Genomic DNA, 11197 nt, shown 5'->3' with positions numbered 1-11197 from the left:
CCAGAAATTTTGTAAGCTCATAAATATGAAGCACACTGTGTTTAAATAATGCCAGGGTGGTGATACAAATGGACTGATGCCAGGAAGCTCAAAGTTAAAGCTAACAATTCATCCTTACACCACTATGAATAAGAAGGAAGGAGAAAGGGGCACTGTGCTTGTTGAGTTGTGCTGCCAGCTCTGGGACAGCTCTGTCTAATGGGCCAGCAAGGCACAGAGCTTTGAATTGCACACTGTTTACTCAGAAGACAGGAAATGGAGCCATTCTCCAGGAGGGCCAGCCCGATATTGGGTGATTACATAATGTTGTTGATTTCACACTGCACATCACCGACTTGAGTGATTGGAATAAACCCGTATCTAGGATCCTGCCATTCCCTGGCAGAGACCAGTACAGGGCATGGGAAATGGAAGCAGGCTCTTTGCGACCGGTGGGCAGGACCAGTACAGGTTTTTATCAGCCTTTCTTCCTACCCTACTGCTTAGCTGCTGTTGCCTTCTATTTCTGCTGCCTACAGTAATAGCAAGAACCTAAGCAAAGTCTTGTAAACACTGCGGTGAAGAATATCAGAGCACCAGGTTCACTGCTGTTTAGAGATGGGCTTGCTGCTCTGAAACAAAGTGCTGCATTTTTATGGGAAAAAGTTTGTTTTCATTCCTTGGAATTTGCCACTTGGTTATGTGGTGACAATCTTAGGGATCTGAATTTTGCTTTGTCGTTTGCCAAAGTGAAACCAGCACTTCGTGTACTTTCAATGATTAGTCTGTATTGCATAGCGACTATGGAGAAGCAAATGTTTGTTGTCTTTGTGGCTAAGGTGAGAGGAAGATAAACTTCTCTGAATTAGCAATTTTTGAAGAACAAATATTCTAAAATACAAACACTTTCAAAATAAGTTACATGCCATGTTCTGCTTGATATGTGACTGTGTTAAATTAGCCTTGTTATTAATAAATGCATTTTGCTTTCACAATCTTTAACTCCATGTTTCATCTAAACTAAATTTCTTGTAGTCCCTAATTGCTTACGCTCTGCATCATCTTCTTTTTGTTTCTTCCACCATGGATTTTAGTGCTGGCCCAGATATCTCAATGTCTGCGGTAACCCGTGACTGCGGGCAATGCCCCTTTGGCAACCGCGTGAGTTCTTTCAGGGCTCTGGATTCTATTCTGGGCCAACTAAATCTGAGGCTTACTGGAATCTTTGGGTATCTTCTACCCTAGGCTCACAGCTCCAAAAGCAACACCCGTAAATGTACCATGTTAGAAATATATTCTTTTTCTTAACAAGTTTAAAAATATAATGCCACTGTTGCTATTACTTTTACTAGTATTGGTGTTATAAAGTGAGGCGAGACAAACTGAAATATTGGATGGGGTTTGGAGCAGAGAAATGTTTATTGCAGGGCCTTGCAAGGAGAATGGATGGCTCATCACCGCCCCCACCCTCCACCAAAACCCTGATCATTTAGCAAAGCATTTTTAAAAGCAAGATGAGGGAGGGGTATCTCAGGGTATGTGATCAACTTATGCACAATTGTCTGGTTGATGTTGAGGTAACAGTTAAAACTGTTGAGGGCAGTTGATATTGAGGGCAGTTAAAACTGTCAGTCCTTATGCACCAGCAGGACTGGAGGTTGTGGGGCTCAAGATCATCAAGTAGTTAATTTCTTCCATTTGGTGGTGGTCCTTAGCATCTGAAAACCTCAGGAAATATGCATCAGATTATCTAGGTACTTCAGAGAGGAGCTAAAGTGGAGGATATGGGGAAGAGATCTGTCCCAGGAAGGTCCCAAAGTGTCTTGCTAGATTAAATTACTAGCTTATAATAATTCACTCTGTTACCCCTCTGTGCCAGCATTGTGTTGGGTGCTTTTTGTGACTCAATGAATCTTTACAAACAACTCTATTGGAGCAGGTGCCATTATTAATCCTACTTCTTCAGTTAGACATGCTTATAGTGGCAAGTAACTAAGAGCTCAACTCAGAAGTTAAATATGGGTGTTTATTTTTCTTTTAAAGAGGTTTGCTGCTGCTGCTGCTAAGTCGCTTCAGTCGTGTCCGACTCTGTGCGACCCCATAGACGGCAGCCCACCAGGCTCCCCCATCCCTGGGATTCTCCAGGCAAGAACACTGGAGTGGGTTGCCATTTCCTTCTCCAATGCATGAAAGTGAAAAGTGAAAGTGAAGTCGCTCAGTCGTGTCTGACTTCTAGCGACCCCACGGACTGCAGCCTACCAGGCTCCTCCGTCCATGGGGTTTTCCAGGCAAGAGTACTGGAGTGGGGTGCTATTGCCTTAGTGGTTGGCAATTATGGATGATCATTCTGTGGCTCACTGATATGAAGGCCAGGGTCTCTAGGATTCTCTAGGCCTCTTTGTATTTCCATGTTAAAAGTTCCAGAGCTTAAAAACCATGCACTGCTTACCCAAAGAAGAACGATTTACCTGAAATCGGAGCAAACTGTTAAGTATTTGGAGATTATAGGAGTTATGCTGGTGTTCTCACTCACTCGCTTTCCGCCCCAAGACTGACTTTGTTAGACACACTTGCCCTGCTGTGTGGCGGTGGTTCCCGCAGTGCCTAGAGTCAGGGGTTACGCACACATGGGCTTCCCACAAATAAGAGGCTAAATGCATTGTTTTGGTGCTTCTGAGGTGGCCAGGAACAACATCTTGCCTCTAATATCATCAACTCTAACCCTTTGATCTGGCAGGGCATCTGGTGATTTCTGTATTCCTCCCAGATTCCATGAGAAGAGGAAGAAAAGAGGCAAAGGGCCTATATGCGTTTAATAGAGAAAAAAGTCATATGTAAGCCATTGTCTTCTCTTCTGTCTTATTCTCTAAGCTCTTTTTGTTAGAGCTTGACCAGATACTCAGGACTGATTGTGGGGCACCCATGTTGTCTTTCGAGGTTATAAAGTCGACCAACACGAGCTGCCTTATGGCCTTTTCTCTCATAACTGTTTTTCTGTTGCCTCCCAAGGTCCCTTTTAGGTGTTAGTTTTGGTGGCTCAGACGATAAAGCATCTGCCTGCAATGCGGGAGTCGCAGGCTCCATACCTGGGTCAGAGAGATCCCCTGGAGAAGGAAATGGCAACCCACTCCAGTACTCTTGCCTGGAAAATCCCATGGATGGAGGAGCCTGGCAGGCTACAGTCCATGGGGTCGCGAAGAGTCCGACACGACTGAGCAACTTCACTTTCACTTTCTTTCCTCTCTAGTTCAGGGGTCCCCAGCCCCTGGGATCTAATGCCTGGTGATCTAAGGTGGAGCTGATGTATCAGTAATAATAATAGAACCAAAGTGCACAATAAATGGAACGTGGTTGAATCATCCTGAAACCACCCCTGCCCCCAGTCCGTGGAAAAATTGTCATGCTGGAAACTGGTTCTTGGAGCCAAAGACGCTGGGGACTGCTGCTCTTGTTCCAAGATGCCTGCCACAGTTTAAGACATCTCTGTTCAAAGCAAAACAGAGGGAAGGGCAGAGCTCGTTTTCACCATTTCTTTCGCAGAAAGTATATGCTTCTCCAGTCACTCCCGGCAGACTGGTTATCTCTCCCTAGCTATATATGACCACCCTAGCTGTTCAGCAGTCTGGCAACCAGGTCATTAGCTCTTTGACCTACTACAGATGAAGGAGAAGGAGATCAGGGATGGAACTGGGTTACACAAAGTGCTACTCCCGTTTCGACATCAGGGGCTTAGGGCTTTTAAAGGAGCTCATAAAAAGCAGAGCCAGGGTATGAACTCAGTCTGTCCCAGAGCCCATATTCTTAATTATGATGCTATATTGTTTCCATTTTCTTTTTAATTCAATTTTACCCACCCCCCCCGGCCCCCCGCCCCAAGCAGTTTGGTTGACCAGAAGAGATGCTTAAATAAAATAGTCTTCATCAAATTGGAATCTAAGACAGCAGGACGGTTCCAATATTTTAATTTATACAGTCCTCATTTGCCACCATATTACTAAAGATGGAACTCTCTGAAGCAATTATCCAACTGTATTTAAGCAGGCTATCATCTTGTCACTTTCATGTGTTGTTGAAGAATCTTACCACTGACGGACAAATACTGTTATTTTAAGAGTTTCTTTTATTCCTTTTATTTTTTTTCCTGCAAACTGAGCATGCCCAAGTATGCACTGTAACCTCTAATTAGGATAGAGGCCGTCTTCCTGCCAAGCAAGTTTCTCTTTGTACCACAAACCCAGTAATAGTTTTCTATTATGACTAATCATCAGAGATATTAATATATTTTCTACTAATAAAAAATAGCATCAGAGCTTCCTCTCACTTTTAAGGTCCTTTGGTTATAAATTTGTTAGCTTTGTTACTGACCAGAAGTTAGTTGTAATCGTAGACATTTGGAGGATATATCTGCATATCTTGCCAGAATATAAGGAAGATAGAAGATACACAGAGGTTCATTAATTAAAAATTAAAGCATCAAGGAATGTTTTTGTTCAGTTCTCACTGCCACTCTCCCCCTTTGCAGTTGCTTGTGAATAGTGCAAGCATAATACCTAGCAGTACCACATATATTATACACTGGTTTTATTTGGTTCATAATGAAGGTGATGCATTCCAATTCCAAAATGGATAAGACTTACATAAAGTCTAAAAAAAAAAATCCAACAACTTTACACTATGAAGGTCCTAGAATATGTAAACATAAAATATGTAATCTATCTTTGATTTGCGCCATAATGTTCCTTTGCTTTGAAATCATGGCTGTATTACCAAACTGACAGTTTTAATGGAAAAAGTGGCTTTCAAAAGCTGCTGTTGAAAACACACTGCATAATTCTCTAAGTCGTGAATATTTTACTACCAACATATGCAGGGACGCCGTGAAAACACACTGGCATTTTATTCCCTGCAAACTGGGATGGAGGAAATTCACTGGTGGTAAAGCTGCATGCTTGTAGTGTGATGCAAATTCACAAATACCTCTGAATGCACACTGGTGTTATTGTAGAGTCATTCGAAAGATGATAAACAGGTATATTTCCCTTTGTAATTTGCTCATTCAGCAAACATCTATATTTTGGGCACTGTGCTAGGCTCAATACAAAGATGAACAGGGAAAAAACCTTCCCAACTGCTTTAAATGTCCCACAGGGGTGTTCCATGCAGAAGGCTCTGGGTGAATACTGCATACCCACTTGGTCAGGCTACAACTCCCGGGCACCAGGTCGTCGAGTGCATATTTCCTGAGTCTCTTCTATTGTGTGGAGGGGGGTCTTTGGACCAGGGCACAGTTGACATCACCCTGTTTTGTTGTGTGCCAGGAGATGAACCCTGTGGTTCTGAGGCTATCACTTTTCGTGAGGTAAATGAGAGAGGGGCCCATGGGGTGATGGTTGGGGAATTGGGAGGGAAGTATTTTCAGCTCCAGGGCTGAGGAGTCTGAGCATTGCTGCTTGCTGTTTGGGGGGGGATGAGAAAAGCCAGATTCCTGCATCTGGCAATTTAGGGCACCTGGTTCTTTAGGAAGTGAAGCTTGGGTGTGACCCTTCTTTCTGAAGGAAGGGATTGCGCCTGCTTCCTGCTAGGTCATTGACAGGTCACCTAGAATGAACCTTGGTTGGATCTTGGTTAAAAGAAAAAAAAGTGAGAATTTGAGGATAATTTATTAATAAGATATTTGAATATGGGCTGTATAATAGATGACACTGATTTAAATCCCTTAGGTGTGGTACATTTTATCGAAGAGTGTTAAAATACTTAGGGATAAGATGTCATGATATAGGCAACAGATTTTCACATTTTGAAGTATGTCGGTGTGTACATGGACTTATGTGGAGAGAGAGACAGAATCGGAGAGACAGACCCAGCGAAAGTGACAAACTAGCAATCAGTGAACTTAAGTGAGAGGAGTAAGAATATTTACTGTACTTTTCTTAATACTTTATAGCCTTGAATATTCTCAAATTGAAAAGAAGTTGGGAATAAAAGGAGTGTAGAAATGGCATCAGGTTGTGGCCTTTATCCCATTTCCCTTGTCTGGCTAAACATTACTTAGAAATCCTTCCTGACCTCTCAAATACTGGGGGAGGCACCCTGCATGCCCCCAGGAGTCCTTATCACCCCGTGTGCTCATTTCTTGCTAATGTGCACATCTATCCAGATTCTAAGCTTCCTGAGAGCAGGGACTGTTAGAGGCTGTGAAGGGCTCATTTACATGTTGTATCTACAGTTTCTGGTACATAATCATCATTCAATAAATATTTGTTAAAGGAATCTGTGAAATCCATAAATGATGATGGTTCATATGCCCTACTTAGGGAAGTTTGCAAAGAAATTGGCTAAGCTTGGTTCTCTCTTGCAAAGGACAGAATTGTGAAATTCAAATGAGTTTAATTTCATAAACACATGTGCCATTATAATTATATTACAATCACTTAGCCACATGAAAATTTAGTTACTTTGAACAAAATACATGATGAAGGTGTTGAATACATTTTCTAAATATTCTCTCAAGCTTGGCATATTGATCTGATTTCTGATACATGGTGTTTAGAAATAGATGTAGAAATAGGTGTTGCTGTTGTTTAGTCGCTCAGTAGTGACCGACCCTTTGCAACACCAGGAACTGTAGCCTGTCAGGCTCTTCTATCCGTTAGATTTCCCAGGCAAAAATACCGGAGTGGGTTGCCATTTCTTTCCCCAGGGATGGAACCCGAATCTCCTGCATTGCAGGTGGATTCTTTATTGCTGAAGCACCAGGGAAGCCCTGGAAATAGGTATACTTAATAGAAAAAGAAAGTACGATTGAGTTTGGGAAAAATCTGCCTTCCACTATCTTCCCAACCCCTATCACAACTTTTTAGGAATGCCTTTTATTTTGTTATATAAACTACATCAGTACAGCTAGATACTGATTAATCAGTAAGATGATCATGGGATTCTCCAGACAAGAATATTAGAGTTGATTGCTGTGCCCTCCTCCAGAGGCTCTTCCTGACCCAGGGATCGAACCCATGGCTCTTATGTCTCCTACATTGGCAGGTGAGTTCTTTACCACTAGCATCATGGTAATTAGGTTTAAATGAGGTCACAATGGTGGGGCCGTAATCCAACATGACTGATATCCTGATAAGAAGAGAAAGAACACTGAGGATGTACGTGCATGAGCAAAGATTAGGTGATAAACAGCAGGAAGACAACCACCTGAAAGCTAAGAAGAGGGGTCGCAAGAGAAACCAACCTGTTGACATTTTAATCTTGGACGTCCAGCCCCTAGAAATATAAGAAAATAAATTTCCATTGTTTAAGTCACCTAGTCTAATTTGTTTTGATGCAAATACTAATACAAGAGGGAAAGACTGAAATGAGTAAGCATATTTGTTAATATGTAAATTTTCATAAAATTTAGACTGGTGAATGGATATAAATTCAATGGTTTATTCAGTGGTTTGTAGTTCTGTCTTATCTATAGGTTAATGTCTCCTCGTTTGCTAGAATCTTGAAAGCGACCTAGCCCAAATCTGTAAAGATGCTTAGATTCCGTTTTGACATTTCTGGCAAGCGACCATTTAGCTTTCACTGAGAATAGCTCTAGTGTTGGGTCACATTTAACTTCCCAAGAAACTCTTATCGTTCTAGAGCTATTCATGAGAAAACATTTTCTTATATTGATTTGACATCTATGTGGCAGAGACCACTGGTTGTCTCACAATACTTGTTCTTCTTTTCCTTCTTTTTAATTTTTTTTCTTTTCTTTTCCTTCTTAAGTGGAAGAATTCTGATTATTAACCAGATGCCTAGGCTAAAGATGTATTTCCTAGCTTCTCTTGCTACTGAGTGTAGACATTACTCTAGTTAGTGGAATGTAAATGGGATTTGTACATACATTCCAGGAAATATTCTTAAATAGAGAGGAAGTGTAACCCTTTCTCACCACCTTTTTTCCTTTCCTGCCGGCTGAACATCATGCAGACATCATGGCTAGAACATGAAGGATCATCTTAGCCTATGAGGTGGAAGCCACATGTTGAGGATTTCAAGAGCCTGGGTTTCTAATTGTGTAGTCTTCCAAGGATTTGAAGAACATATTTCCTGATTTTTGTTTACCTGAGAGAAATAAAATTATATCTTCTCTAAGACAGGTTATATTTTTCGTCTGTACCTAAACCTACTTCTAATTGTTTAGCTAACTGCTCCTAGGTAACTTTCACATGTCCTTGACCCACTCTTCTGAAGTACACAGTATGTAACAAATCTAATTCTATTTCCATATGATGAATGTAATACTTGAAGAATGTTATCCCTTCCTCCCTAGGTCTGTAGATTCAACATAACTGATTCCTCAACTGTTTCTGATAAGATTTCAAGTTCTCTGATCATTTTGATTACTTTCCTGCTTCTATTCTTGCTTCTCTATTTCCATGAATCAAGAGCTAGCTGCTTTGGACACATTTCATAGAACTAGGAATGATACAAATCAGAAAATAGTACCAGTGCTAAGTGCAATAAAAGGAAATATTTGGTAGCAAATGACCTGAAACTGCCTTATAAATCATTTCCATACTAGAATAGATGTTTCAATTTATCCTTATTCTTTATATCACAGATCTCATTTGTGATCTAATAAATGAATCAGTTTGTATAGTTTCTTACCCAATAATGTTTATCAATATCTGACAACTGGAATCACAGAGAGGGGAGGGGATCTTCCATTCTTGCTGGGCAGAAGTAGATGCATTAATAGGTTGCTTGTTTTTGACAGTTCTGCAACTGGTCTTCTGGTTAACACAGTGTAAGTTAAGCTGCATGGCCAACTTGAACGATTTTCTACAAGCTATAATATGGAGAACATTTTTCAAAAACTATCTCTTACCTTTGTGTGAGTTCGTTCTCATAGACTTGAACAAAAATGCCTTTGGAATGTGCACCTCCTGGATCTGGATCAGCTACCCAAGAGCATTTATTGAGGATTGAAGTTGTATACATAACATACTCCATTGTGTTTAAAGGAAGGAAGGTGGAATTCTTTTCCTTGATAATTCATGTGCAATTATATCCTTTTTGATAACTGTATTAGAAGATTTAGCAGAAACTGAAAGACTTGAATAAACTCTGGTAAAATATAAAGGACAGGGACCCAGGTCTTTTTTTTTTAATTGACGAATATTTGATTTCTATTATTGCGTTAATTTCAGGTAACAGCAAAGTGAATCCGTTTTACATATACATATATCCACTCTTTTTTTTTTCTTTTTAAGATTCTTTTTTCCACATAGGCCATTACAGAGTTTTGAGTAGAGTTCCCTGTGCTATACAGCAGGTTCTTATTAATTATCTATTTTATATATAATAGTGTGTATATATCAATCCCAGTCTCCCAATTTATCCTTCCCTCCCTAATCCCCTGGTAACCAGTAGCTTGTTTTGGACTATGTCTATTTTGCCTGTTACTTTATTCTGTTACCAAGCATAGTATCTGTGATACTTTATATGCTCATGGTTTATGTCATTATTTTATTTTACTGTATCTTATTTTCTTTTAGTTTATTTTTTTGTGTTTGAATGGGATAAGGATTTTAAATGATATTGCTTTGATTTAACTCCAAGTACACTAAATATCACCCTGCTTATTTAACTTATATGCAGAGTACATCATGAGAAACACTGGGCTGGAAGAAGCACAAGCTGGAATCAAGATTGCTGGGAGAAATAGCAATAACCTCAGATATGCAGATGACACCACCCTTATGGCAGAAAGTGAAGAGGAACTAAAGAGCCTCTTGATGAAAGTGAAAGAGGAGAGTGAAAAACTTGGCTTAAAGCTCAACATTCAAAAAACTAAGATCATGGCATCTGGTCCCATCACTTCATGGCAGATAGATGGGGAAACAATGGAAACAGTGTCAGACTTTATTTTTTAGGGCTCCCAAATCACTGCAGATGGTGACTGCAGCCATGAAATTAAAAGATGCTTACTCCTTGGAAGGAAAGTTATGACCAACCTAGATAGCATATTGAAAAGCAGAGACATTACTTTGCCAACAAAGGTCCATCTAGTCAAGGCTATGGTTTTTCCTGTGGTCATGTATGGATGTGAGAGTTGGACTGTGAAGAAAGCTGAGCACTGAAGAATTGATGCTTTTGAACTGTGGTGTTGGAGAAGACTCTTGAGAGTCCCTTGGACTGCAAGGAGATCCAACCAGTCCATTCTAAAGGAGATCGGTCCTGGGTGTTCTTTGGAAGGACTCATGCTAAAGCTGAAACTCCAATACTCTGGCCACCTCATGCGAAGAGTTGACTCATTGGAAAAGACCCTAATGCTGGGAGGGATTGGGGGCAGAAGGAGAAGGGGGCAACAGAGGATGAGATGACTGGATTGCATCACCGACTCGATGGACATGCGTTTGAGTGAACTCCGGGAGTTGGTGATGGACAGGGAGGCCTGGCTTGCTGCGATTCATGGGGTCGCAAAGAATCGGACACGACTGAGTGACTGAACTGAAGTGAACACTAAATATTGGTAAAACTAAATATTTTAATCAGCATCTAAACAATGTAATGATTAAATGGAGATTTTGCATTATTTAGGTGACCCAACTAACCTGTCAAGCTGGTCCAAATTCTATTGATGTATTTGGTAGTCTGAAAAGATATAAATAAACATATGTTAAAAATCCACCTGCTTGAACTTGGTGTGTATAAAACCATAGACATGCTCTAAACTTTATTAGTAGTATCTGCTACTAAACAATTAATTAGGAGATGTGTCTTCAACCTCTTATTTTGAGATAATCTTGGACTTCTGGAAAAGTTGCAAAATAGTATAAAAAGTTTTCCTATATCCATCGTCCACCTTTCCTCTGAAGTACAAATACCAGAGCAGAGTTGGAAAAATGAAGACATTTTATATTAATACAATACTGTTCACTAAAGAAGAGACTTGATTTGGATTGTATTGGTTTTCTTACTAATGGTTTTTTCTTCTGCAATTGAATCCAGAATTCCACATTGACTTGAGTTGTCTTAATACCTTAGTCTCCACTAATCTGTGATAGTTCCTCAGTTTTTCCTTGATTCTCATGAACTTGACTTTCACTGGGACGACCCAGAGGGATGGTACTGGGAGGGAGGAGTGAGGAGGATTCAGGATGGGGAACACATGTATACCTGTGGCAGATTCATGTTGATGTATGGCAAAACCAATACAATATTGTAAAGTAAT

General features: G+C 40.4%; 1 long non-coding RNA gene across 1 annotated transcript; it reads left to right on the top strand.

Moving 5' to 3' along the window:
* Positions 1-260: 260 nt before the first annotated feature.
* Positions 261-10653, top strand: LOC132345790 (uncharacterized). The gene is made up of 2 exons (XR_009495346.1): positions 261-450; positions 9622-10653. It is a non-coding gene; the product is annotated as an uncharacterized lncRNA (long non-coding RNA).
* Positions 10654-11197: the final 544 nt, after the last annotated feature.

Source organism: Bos taurus, chromosome 7 (assembly GCF_002263795.3).
Source record: "Bos taurus isolate L1 Dominette 01449 registration number 42190680 breed Hereford chromosome 7, ARS-UCD2.0, whole genome shotgun sequence".
In the NCBI taxonomy this organism is placed as follows: Eukaryota; Metazoa; Chordata; class Mammalia; order Artiodactyla; family Bovidae; genus Bos; species Bos taurus.
Note: the sequence above shows the minus strand (reverse complement) of the source record. Positions and strands in the feature narration are given on the sequence as shown.